The 13,620-nt window shown below is 33.6% G+C and overlaps 1 long non-coding RNA gene across 1 annotated transcript; it reads right to left on the bottom strand.

The window, feature by feature from the left end:
* Positions 1-5,407: 5,407 nt before the first annotated feature.
* On the bottom strand, positions 5,408-9,539 carry LOC121214648 (uncharacterized). The gene is made up of 4 exons (XR_005910242.1): positions 9,307-9,539; positions 9,128-9,199; positions 7,435-7,632; positions 5,408-7,328 (listed from the first exon to the last, which is right to left on the bottom strand). It is a non-coding gene; the product is annotated as an uncharacterized lncRNA (long non-coding RNA).
* Positions 9,540-13,620: the final 4,081 nt, after the last annotated feature.

Raw genomic sequence — 13,620 nt, 5'->3', positions numbered from 1 at the left:
ATCTTTTAGGCAATTTTCAGAATTTCATTAAAACATGATAAATCATTAATAAAACTTCAATGTAAGTTGAAAAACCTCTTAATCACATTAAAACTGATAGAATAACACTTTAAAATCATATTTTTACCCAAAATCTCAGAATCCACCATTAATTACTCCATTTTTGACTTTTATTAAAAACTAGTGATTCAATGGCTAATTCTTCAAATTTAAGGACTAGGTATCGTGAAAAACTCATAAGAATACGAAATATTACCTTCGATCGAAGATTAGATGAGTTTTGACTCAAATTCGAAAAACCCACGTTTGGAGAATATGATGAAATCTTTAGAGTTTTCGAGTGGTTTTTCTTGGGGAATTACGAAGGTAATTGGCTTGGGAATACTAGGAAATCAAAGTGTTATAGTTTGGGATACAAAAACCAATAGAAAGGGCAAGGGAATAGCAAGGCACGGTAAAGCTTATTTTGGGGGAAAAACCTATTGTGAAATCACGTTGGTATAGGAAGAAATAGGCTGAATTTTAAAATCTGGGTTAATTGCCTCTTAAAAACTCATAATTTTGACTTTATTTCGATTTAGTCCTTTTCCTAAAATTTAAGATTTCTAGAGCAATTTTTCAAAAATTGATTGAACAGCTAAGATGCCATAGTTGAATATAATCTCGATTTACCATGCTACAAAATTTCGAGCACTCTAGAGCTAATCTTTCTAAAATACGCCTAAAATTCCTAGGCCCTATTTTAGGGTGTTACATATGCGATATGGTCGCCAATCTTCTCAGTACTCCCGATGCAGTGCACTGAAAACAATAATGCGGGCTTAATCTGCAGTCGATACTCCTCGAAACTCCTTCGTTAACCACAATAATCCACCGCATGCCAATGCATTATGTCATACAAGGTACAAGTATGTACATGCTTCCATTTCAATCCCAATTCAATGGCATCTTTTACACGCTTTAAATATCTCATTTAATTCAGTTTAATGGCATACTTATCATGCACTTGATTTCACAATCAATTTAATGACATTCTATCATGTCTCGATATTATAATAATTTCAATGGAAATTTAACATGCTACAAAAGAATTTTCCAGTGTATGTATAGCAAGCTTTCAATCAGTTCATTCTATGGCATCTCACTTACGCATCCAATTATCATTCCAGAAAAACACATGCTATACATACAACCAACAACATTTAATATCCAAATCAACCATTTTACATCATTCAATACCAAACATACAATTTATCAGCCATCCATACTAGTTTTGCGTTCATGCTATTTAGTTAGGGCTCGAAACGTACCTGATTTGACCACCTTTAAATCACTTATTCTAGAAATTTAAGAAAGCCCAACCAACAAGCTTAAATGTTAACCTGAACACTAAAAATATAATTTTAACACTTAATTTACATGTTAGAACTCACACTTTAAAATCGCAAATCCGTGACACTACTCTGCAAAATTTACGCTTCCTCTTTTACACTTGAATCCTACCTAAATTAAAATACAGAATTTACCGAGTTAAGATGTTGTTAAACCAGCCTTAAAACACCCTCTAATGGCACATTTGGTTCACTAGAATTGAATAGGGCTGTAATGGAATAGAGCGGTAATTAGTAATTCAATTGTTTGGTTAAATGAAATGGAATAGAAATGTAATAGTATTCTTGTGCTTGGTTAAATGGAATATATGTTGTAATAGCATAAGAAAAAAAACTGAAATGACCAGAGTACCCTTAGCATAATGTTTTTAGGTAGATGATTCTTATTGTTATTAAATTTTAATAGGATTATTATTAAATATAATTTAATAATAAATAGTAAATAATTTAATCATATTTTAATATAATTATTTTATATTAAATTATATTAAAATATTTCAAATGATTTTTATAATTTAATAAAATTAAAAATATATAATTTAATAACATTTTTAATTTTAATTTTATATTAAACTATAGATTAAATGACCATAAAATGCCTATTTCTAAGGAAAATTATGGAAATGGGTCGTTTTTCTTCATAATTATAGGAATGGTCTGATTTCCCTAAAATTCACTGAGTTAGAGTCATTTTTAGGGGAAACGTAGAAAAGCGCGTCTAGCTCAGCGCTTTTTTCCTGTTAACATATAAAATGTGCCCACGTTAGCGTGCTTTAGTAAAGCACTTCCAAGTAGGTACGCTTTTGCCTGTGCTCTAATGGTCAATTCTAATAGCTATTACAACTAGCCATTGGCCCCACAACGAAAAAAAAATATAAACCCCTTACGCACATTTCTCACAATTCTCTCCTAAATCTCTCAAATTTTTCAATCAACTCTAAAAAATCTCTCAAGTTGTCTTTTAAATTTTTTCCCTAAATTCTATTTTTATCTAAATTATTAAATTTATTATTTTTTATTAGTAATTTCAAGAAATAGTTTTTGTATTAAAAATTTGTTTGTGTTCAATTATTTATTTAGCAATGGCCAGGTCTCTAATCCGTTTTGATAACAAGTACATCTTTGTCAACTAATTGCAAATGGTAAGAATAATTTTTAAATAAATTTTAATCTTTATAAATCTTTTTATTTCATAGTTATAATTAAACTTAGTATTTTTAATAATTTTTATCTCAATAGTCGAAAGATCGAATTTTGCAATGCCATATTCGTAATCTACCTAGTCCTCCATCACCGTTGATTGAAACAGAAAAGAGGGAAGTCGGTTTTTTGCACGTAGCCCTTGTAGGCCGGGGGTGTAAGTTGAACCCGAAACTCATAAGCACATTGGTGGAGAGGTGGAGACCCGATATGCAACATTCATCTTCCATGCGGTGAGTGTACTATAACTCTAGAAGACGAGTATTTACAGTTAGGGTTACCCATGGATAGATCACTAGTCACCGGGTCTATTTAGTCTGTTGATTTAGGAATCGTAGGTTACGATCTTTTGGGTGTGGTTCTGGAGATGATTTACGAAGGTCGGATCGAAATGGCCTGGTTATGAAATAATTTCGCGAAGCTGGCAGAGAATTTGACTGAAGAGAGAAGAGAACGATACCTTCGAGCATACATCCTTCAGATTATCCAGGGTATTCTGATGCCGAATAAGTCACGAAACCTTGTACATCTAAGGTAGCTGCTGAAATCATCAATTTAGAGGAGTTGGCGAACTCAGTGTGGGCTCCACCGTGTTGGCGACATTGTACTGGGAGATGTGTTAGGCGACAAAACAAGAAAAATTAAAATTGGTGGTTGGCTTTTACTATTACAATCATGGGCTCAGTACCACTTTCCATTTTTACGTCTTCGAGTAAACTAGTCCCATACATTCCCAGTCATAGCAAGGTAAAATTTAGTAGATATTACCATTGTTAAATTGATTTAAAATAAAATTATTATGCTAATAAGTTATTTAAATAGGAGGAACCATGCCCCGACCTATGTGGGATTACCTACTGAGCTTGAGGATATATGGCTTCTATTAGACCAATGATCGAAAGCAGATGTATGTATTTATTTATTTTTTAACTATATACTAAAAATGTATTTGATTTCATATTTAGTTTTTAGTAGTATATATAACTAATGTTTTGATCACGTTCATATAGTTTGAATGGAAACTATATAAGAACTCGAAAATTCGTGCAGTAATTCCTGAGGGATTCTTAATGAATCCCAATGCCTGGCACGTTAAGGTCCCATTGGTAGTATACGTTATCGTCAAGATGCACGAGGCAGATAGAGTGTTGCGGTAGTTTTGATTCTGACAATCGATTCCAATGGCACCTCAAGAGTTTGATGATCTACATTGTATCGACTTACGACGGCCGAATACGAATTGGCCAATATTTCATTCACAATATATCAACATGTGGAATAATCGATATAATTTTTTACCTACTTGCGATGCAATTCTCATTCCAAAGTTAGCATGTGATCTGAATTATATATCATGGTTTAGGATCCATGGCAAGCCATATTTATTTGGGAAAAGGCGAGGCGCCGGCATCTTCATACGAGTAGGCCACGATAGGCCCTTTTAAAACAAAAGGGTGGAGAGGCGGGCCCATCATTAGCGCCCACGCTAGAACTGGCCCCGACGGACTCAACAACGATGCCCTCACTGCACCTCTTTCAATATGTATCGCCTTATTTTGGTATGTATCCTAACCTTTTTATTCTCACACAAGCACAAAATGTTGCACCATATTTTTCTACTCATAGTCCTATGTTAGGTTGGACTGTTGAACATCCATCCTCGATGTGGTATATGCCCAGTCCATCTCATTTCCCGATGATGGCGACGCCTATGATGATGTATAGGTCATATATGCATGAGGCACCGAAGAAGAGTGTAGTCGTTATCCCATCAGCTTATGGGACTCAACATAGTTACGCTCATTCACCGTGGGTGACGTAAACACCTCCGAGATCTTTGTTCTATCAATGTGGGTTATCTTTCCAACCACCTATTTATAAATTGGAGGATACATAAATGTAAGAATCTACATCGATCGAAGGCAAACTCCAACAACCACAACCCTACCCGAAAGCTAAACCTAGAAGGAATTTAGCGCGTAACTATCGACCACCTTGATGTGGCATAGATTCTAACCAGCATATGCACTAATGAATTGTATATTATATCATTTTAAAAAATGAAAATTTACTTTGATTATTTTCACATAGCGTAGCAATAAGATTTTATTTGAAAAGAAACATCAATTTTTTTGTTGAAAATTCACATGAAGAAATATCAAATTTAATTTGAATTAACAATGGCTAACAATTCCCATGAAGACATATATTATAATGTTTAATTTTGATGTAGACATGAAGGCATTGTATGGCCCAAGTTCTACACCACCCGCATAACCTTTGTTGGTTTGAGCTCTCCCGAATTTCCATGTTGTCGCGTAATCGAGTCGAGCACAGTCGACCTTTTGGTTTGCGACATAATTTCTATCGGGTAAAAAATTAAATGGAGCAAGTGATACAGGTGACCACTTATGCTCATCTAGGACTGGTGGGGATACGCATCTCCACACATTGTACAAGTTTTCTAATTTGTTCACTTCGTCAACAAAGCTAATGAGATCCAAATGGTGATTCATACAAGCTATAATTGCATGAGCACATGGAAAATGAAATGCGTCAAATATCCCACAGTCACAAGTATAATTTCTCAGGTGTGCCCAGTACACTCCCTTGCCAATACCTTGGTCCGATCTTTCAAACTCTGTCACCCGAAACCATACTTCGTCGCGCAAGTGAATAATTACGTACATGCAGTTGGCTTGTGCCTTACCATTATTAATTTGTTCTAGTACTACAGGGTACCATACATGAACTTCTTGCAATTGCCCGGCATAACTCACCCCCTACTTTGGGAATAGTTCCACCAAATGAAAGTATGTCTCTTTCACAACCTAGGTTATCGGCAAATAATGCGTTCTTTTTAAAATAGAATTGATGCATTTCACCAGGTTCGAGGTAATGTGGCCATATCGTAGCCCGCCATCGTATACTTGTGTCCACTGTTAAAATGGTATGCTAGTGAGGTATGTTACCCCTGCTGAGTTAGTTAACCATAATATATCCAACATCTCATGAAAATGGTCTTTTACAATCTCGTACCTTGTCAATATAAATGCAAAGCAACGATTGCATACCAAAAAATATAAAAAATACAAATAGAATATTACAAACCAAATAATATTGGTGGCGGTTTAATACCCATGTTAGCCACTTGTCGTCACTCAACGGTAAATCGATATTGCTGGTAATAGTTGGACGCAACATACCTTAGACAATACCGATGGTGTGTGTGATGCCAAAGGTTTCCGTGTCGTTCAATTGCAAATAGTATTCCAATTCCCCAATCTGAGATGACGTATATATCAAGTTGGGGGCAGACATGTCGCACTCAACCTAGATAGAAAGAAATCCCAATCATCTGCTTTCTACCCCGGCGTTATTGCAATGCAATTGGAAGGATCCTCCAATTACCATCCTATGCCATAGCCAACAACAGTCGATGGGTATATCTACCATACATAAAGGTATCGTCTATTTGTACCAACGGCTTGCAGTAATGGAATACGTCTCGGTATTACTTGAAGGTCTAAAATTGACGCTTGAATGCTCGTCACCCACGGAGCAAGTGTTCATTGTTGTACATGGGAACCATTTCAAGATCTGTTATGCAACCTAGTACGTACCTCTCCACCACTTAACACTACTGCCATACCTCATTGTATAACGTGTCCCACTCATTCTGCATCTTCTCCAAGGCCTTTTTCTTAGCTATCCACACATTATGATACGAAGGCGTGTATTGAATTGGCTACAAATATTGGCAATTGAAAATGACACAGAAGTATTCAGATCAGCTTTCACCATCGGTAGTATTAGGCCTGTGATCATATTGAAATCTAGCTTTGGATAATCCCGTGAAATAGTTGCAAACCTACGAGTACGTTAAATTAATTGGAAATAATCTTAAAACCTAAATAAAACCGTAATAACCCAGTGATATTGTACCAGAGGCAACACATGTATGCAAATCAATGAAATTTTTTATTATCCATAATCCTATCTTCTTCTTAACAAAAGTCATGATTTTCCATAAACAGCTACGATTGCACATTGCACACTTCCCCTCGAACTTCTCAAATTTGGATTCAACCATGCGGAAGTTAACCCTGTTCTTGATGTTGTATTACTTCAATATTGCGAGAATACCATCTTTATTGGAAAACTTCCTGCCCACTTCCAAATCACCCGAATCTAATTATGCATTTTCGTGGCCTGACCTATTGTGTGGTAGTTCTGCAAACTCCAATGCATCCTCTGCTGAAAGATCGACATTATACATGTAGGCTAGTGACGAGTACCCCGTGAATCATAGATCTTCTTTTTCTTCATTTTCACCCCCTTCACAATATTCAGGTTCAATTAGAATAGGCTCCAGTTTAGAAAATAATGTAACTTCTGAACCGTTGACACTGGGCTTTCGAGGTGGATCCACATTAGATTCATTGTCATCTTCGTTCTCCAACCCACCAACATCTGCCATGTTGGAGGTCCCCTCACCGGTGGATGTCATAAGGAGTACATTATCCTTTCTCGTGTACATTTTGGAAAGTCCAAAATCACATGTTAATTGCCAACCACTGGAAGTTGATTCCATTCCCCAGTAAATATTTTCAGCATTAAACATTGACCCACTTAGGTGCATGTCCCATACACTAAATGAGTGTCGCATAGGGGTCGTGTATTCCGTTCTATCACCAAAACGTGATGATTCGGTGTTCTGCCTCCCATGATTGAAATCTAAGGTTGAGATGGATGAGTGCCTTCCCATTGATTATTTTGAGATATCATAATGGAAAATTTCTAACAAAGTGGTTAGAGTATCAGTATTTTCAACCGTTCTTACCTCTCGAATAGGAAGAGATGTTAAAGTTGCAATCCTTCATTTGGCCTTGAAAATTCCACGTATAACTCAAGAAATCGTGATCCATTATTGATGTGCGTCTGCACCATCGCCTCCAAGATGTAAGGACTTTTTGCCAAATTCTTTTACGAAGTTTTGTCAACTCTGTGCTCTGGTTAAGATTTAGTCGCGTTGTGTTCTCTGATAAAAAAATCACATCGTTCTCGGTGTCATGGACTTCGCTTCGTAATAAATAATATCACTAATTCATTCACTCAATTTCAACCTAATTATCTATCGAGAGAAATGCAAAACATGAAATATTAACATGAAAAATCATCTTATACCTTCCCTACGAAATTCTATTCTTCTGAACTTCTTCAACTTCCATTGCTCTAACTTATACTATCAGAGGAAAAAATATGGGTCATTTATATCCTAAGGGATAGCATCCTACTACTTTTTATAAAATGCCCCAGATAGTGCGGGTAGAAATTTTTAGAGGAAAAACGCTCCGAGCAGGACACACTATCAGAAGCAATATAGAAAAGGGCGTTCAGCTGGAAGTGTTTTCAGTACTTTTGCTGACAGTGCATCTTGCTTGGAGCGTTTTCCCTCTGCAAATCTTAACCCCCACTATTTGGGGCATTTTTCATAAACCCCATCTCGGAATATTTTTTCAGAACCATCTCGTCAAATTTATTTTTCCAAAAGCAGCAGTACTAAAAAGGGCGTCCACTTGGAAGCAATTTTAATACTTTTGCTGATTGTGCATCCTACTTAAAGCGTTTTTTTCTCTACAAAACTGAACCCATCTCGTCAAAATTATTTCTTCAGAACTCATCCTCTCAAAATTATTTTTTATTTTTTTAGAATCTCCAAACCCCAAAACCTAAACCTAAACTTAAACCTATAATGAATAAACACATAGAAATTAAAAAAACCTTAAACCCAAAAGTCTAATTTTAGAAACCCTAATTAGCAATTAGGGCACTAGGAGAAAAACATGGGCAAAAACGCGCATACGTGGAAGCGGTTTACTAAAGTGTGTTGACGTGGGCTCGTCTTACATGTTAGCAGGGAAAACAGCATTGAGCTGGACGTGTTTTATGCATTTCCCCTGAAAATGACTCCAGCTCAACGCGTTTTAGGGAAATCAAACCATTCTTGTAATTATGAAGAAAAACGACCCATTTCTGTAATTTTTTTTAGAATTTGGCCATTTCTGGTCATTTAGTCTAAATTATATAAAATATTTTATTAATATTTTATTTTAAATTATATTAAAATATTATTTTCTTTTTATATTAATTTAAATTAAAGTATTTTATTTCATATTATATTTTGAAATAAAATATTTTATATTAAAATATATTAAAATATTTCAAATATTTTATTTTTATATTTTCTAAGTCCAAGTTTTAAAGGATTAATCTGGAATTTAATTTTGTTTTTGTTAGTCACGGTTGCATGGAATAGCTACTACGGGAAGACAGGTAATAAAGAAGTAACTGTCATTCGCTTGAATTCGCTTGAATGAGTATTACGTTCAACCAAACAAAGGAATGGTTTACCATTCAATGAATAAAGATGAATTGCTATTCCATTCCCCCCCAACCAAACATGGTGTAAGGGTTTGACCAAATTAGTGTTACCATATCTTAATTACAAAACCCAAATCGGTTGGTTCACTTACACTGATTCTGTCCGTAGCGAGGGTGCGAAGGGTGAACGTCTCACTGCTAGTCCAGAGCATTTAGATCAGCACCTAACATGACATAATACTGAAAAATCAGTAGCTTAACATCAATTAAAAAACCCAAATTTATTCAACTAACACATCCCCTACTAACACAATCAAAACTACACATTAACCTGCAAACAACCGCACTTATGCTTCTCAATTTTTCAAATCTAAGTTGCCGAACAATGGGAATCCATTATTCCTAACTTACAAAAAATTAAAGGCTAATTATAATGAGTTAATATTGATTAAAACCTTGCTGGAAAAAGGTGGTAAAAATAAGAAAAACTAGCAACCGCTAATGGTGGTTTTAGGGGTGGCACACCACCATTATTGGCCACAAAAAGGGTTGTTTTGCAAGGCACCAAAGAGGGATTTTAAGGGCTAGTTAGGGACATCCAAAAATAAGATTTTTAGCACTATAAAAATGAGTTTTATTGGCTAAAAATATAGCAGACAAAATTGGCACAAAAAGAGAAGAGAAAAGGGAGAAAATGAGAACTTATCGGCACCACTACGAGTGGAGGAGAGGGGCGACAATGGGTGAAAATAGGGAGGCTTTTAGGGCAGCAAAAAAGGCTTATTTGGAGGTTAAAATTACTATAAAAATGGTTGGAAAACAATATAAAATTACTAAGCACAAAGGGCGGCACAACAATGGTGAAAATCACCTCTTTGGACGACACAAGGATGAAGAAACAAAAAATTTTGAGAGAGGAGTAGAATGACTAAGGTTGGGGGAAAATTACTAAAGGTTGATAATTGAGTGAAAATGTTTTATTTATACCTAGATTAACTAGGCTTGGGTGGCACAAAGATAGGAGAGGGAAAAAATTAGCAAATTTTAAGTTAATTTGCAATGAAAGGGAATCAAACTCAATTTCTTAAGCAATTTGCACTATCTCCTTATTTCCTTTTAACCACTAAGCCAATTACTCAACCTTGAAATAATTTTACATTCTTAAAAAAAAATTTGGGATGTTACACTTCGGCTTTTGACAGTTGATCTTACAATAATAAGATATCTTCAAGCTCGTTCGGTATACCCACATTACTTGTGTCATTATTCCACCTATTCAAATAATATGCTATTTAAAAATACAATAACAAAAAAGAAATAATATGATAACTATATTATTAAATGAATCTTAATTTATTACGAGTGACAATTGATAAAGGAAGTTTACCTGGGGACATAAAAATGGTAAATGGTACCATGCCCATGACCGAAGGAGTATACAACCATTTATTTTAATTTTATGTGCTTTAGTTCCCTAACACATCTCCTTGTACAATGTAGTTAGGACAGTTGATCCTCAACTAAGTCACGTAGCTTTTTTTAGGTCAATTAGTTGTAGGAGCCACCTTAAATGTACCATATTTTGAGATTTATTGGGCATTAGATGACCCTCGATCAACCTTAGTATGAATTCTTGAACGAATTGTTGTCTTTCAACCACACTAGAAAAGTTGTCAAGATGCGAGAAATTATCTTCTAAACATTTCATATCTATTTGATTACCACTAAACTTGCCTGAGACCTTGCCTAATAGTTTTTGGCAAATCGACCTCTAATAACCAACGCACACAACCCCTTTAATGACTAGTCCATCAATCGATAGATTGAGTTGTAATGCCACATCCCAGAGTGTAATCATACACTCATCAAATGAGGATGAAATGCGTGTGTTTTGGGTTTCCATCTTCTTAGCAAAACACTAATAAGTTCAGGCTCCAATTTACTCACGCCGAGAATATGAGACACGTGTAAGAATCCCGCCTCTTCCAAGTGTTGTTTAATAACAAGCAATGCTCTCACACTTAAATTGTGTATATATATGTTTTGATAATCCGATCTTTGTGTTGATTATATAAACATAAAAATATAAAATATTAACAACTTATTAATGATATTAATTAAAATTAAAAAATATAATAATATTTTCTTACTATTTGTAATTAGATTTCGGGAATGTATTTTTGATCCAAATGAATTCGAGGCATTGACATTTTTAAAATCTTTAAGATGATGAAAATTGAATAAAATCCAAGAAACTACAAACAGATTGGATAGAAATTTGAGAGATTAGGATAACAATTAAGAATAAAAATATTTAGAGAGTTGAGACAATATAATAAGATTGAATGAAAATAATAATAAGTATAATGGGTATATATAGGGAAAATTTTAAAACCGTTCGCAGCCGTTTGGGTTTTTTTTTTCAAATTATAGTGATTAGTCCCAATGGCTAGAAAATCAACATCCTTGACTTTCTAACTATTGACAATCAGACATGTCGAAACCACTTTTTGAAAACAAAAATAGCGTCGACTTAAAAAATGAAAATTGGAGTCGCCACCGATCTTTCATTGAGGTGTGGCCGGATCACCTTTGAAAACGATTTTGGTCTACGAGTTTTAAAAAGAAAACGGGTTCAGGAGTTAGTTACGCACGAGGAAGGGTAAGCACCCTCGTAACGCCCAAAATTGGTACCTAATTAATTATTAATGTCTTGTAGTCGAATGTCAAAAATTCGAAAAGATTAAAAACAATTCCCCTTTTTATAAATGCCATATTTGAAAACAATACTTAAATAAATTTGAACGAATGTAAAAAATCTTCTTATCCCGAGGCAACAAAATGTCGTATCCTGTAAGTTAGGATGCAACGTTTGTATTCCCGAGCATAAGTTAACCTTTAAAAATCTTTATTAAAACTTTGTATATTTGAAAACTAAAATGTGTGACCATCTTGGTTCGATGAGGAAATTGAAAGTAAGTTAGGGCACAATTCCTCGAAGTTCCAAAGACGATATTTAAGTTTTCCTCTATTTTAAAGAAACCTCGTCTCGAGATATCGAAAGGTCATGTCCAATGAGTTAGGACACAACGTTTCAAATTATCGAGATAAGTTTTGATTTGAAATTTTTACGTTTGAATTGAAAAAAGGATACCCGGTTACTTAAATTCAATGAAGAAAACTGAATCTTAATAAGTTAGGGCACAATCTTCTCGAAAATCTTAGATATCGAGTATTGCTTTATTTTGAAAACTTTTGAACAAAACGATTTTAATGTTTAAATGAAATGTAATCTTTTTGACAAATAAAACGCAATGGGATGACAATGTATAACACGAAAGAATAATTCGTAAGCCAAAATACGTATAAATGAACGCAAATAATCAATCAATACAAACAAGCATAATAACAATAATCTCACATCACATGTAAATATTAACACTAACATTAAAAAGCTAATGACCTAAAAGCCTATCACAAATAAAAAGTAACTATTTTAAAATAACTAAAAAACATAAGAGAAAAGAAATTTGAAATTATCAATATATATACACAACATTACACATATATAAAAAAATAAAAAGAAGTAATTAATGTGAAGACTTGAAGTAGTTTAAAAATAGAACTAAAATTGAATAATAATATCTAAGTAAATGTTAAAGTAGTATTATAAGAAGAAAAGAAAAAATAATAAAAATAAACAAAACCTAAAATAATATACATATGAAATGAAATACTCAATATAAATAATAATAATATATATAACAATATGTGTAAAAGTTGAAATAAGTAGAATATATTAAAATAGGGTTTTTTTAAAGAAATAAATTAAATATTTATGAAGATAGATTTAAACAAGTATATACAAATATGTTAAAGAAAGAACCTAAAATTAATAGTTTTAATAATGTGAAATCCATAACATACAACATGAAAATAATTTGATATAAATTACGTATTATAAAATAAAACCACTTTAAAAAAATAAATTCTATTGGATTAACATAAAATTATAAAATAATTCATTATGAAATTAAATAATAATATATGATAATAATAATAAAAAACTTAAAATAATAGTATATAATAGAATAAAATAATGTATATAAAAAGATTAGTTCAATTGATATAAAAATAATAATAATAATAATAAGAGTATTAAACTAATTAATTTAACAATAGAGATAACAAAATGACTAATTTGAAATTAAAACAAAAATTTGGGGGCAAATTTGAAATAAATAAAAAGAAAAGGACCACACTGAACGTGTGAATAACAGGGAAGGACAAAAAGGAAAAATAATCCCTACCTTCCAAAACACTGCATTTTTGCGCTGACCAAATTGAAGCAAAAATAAAATGCGTGGCCAAATTTAAAAGAAATAAAAGGATCGACTTAAACGTACTATAAAACGAAGGGGACCAATTTCGCAAATTCCCCATGCACTATAAAACACGCGGATCTGGGACCAGTGGGTCGGGTAATCGGATCCATGGCCACCAAACAGCGTCGTTTTGGCACTATGGACCTTAGCTCAAAACGGCGCCGTATTGTATATTTATTTAAAACAAAAAAAAATTAAAACAGTTCAATTCTGCCCCAGTTTAAAACAAAAAAGGGGCCGCCCCCTTTTCCTCTCTGCTA

Source organism: Gossypium hirsutum, chromosome D02, assembly GCF_007990345.1.
Source record: "Gossypium hirsutum isolate 1008001.06 chromosome D02, Gossypium_hirsutum_v2.1, whole genome shotgun sequence".
NCBI lineage: Eukaryota > Viridiplantae > Streptophyta > Magnoliopsida > Malvales > Malvaceae > Gossypium > Gossypium hirsutum.
The sequence above is the reverse complement of the archived record's forward strand: the minus strand, read 5'-3'. Positions and strand labels throughout refer to the sequence as shown.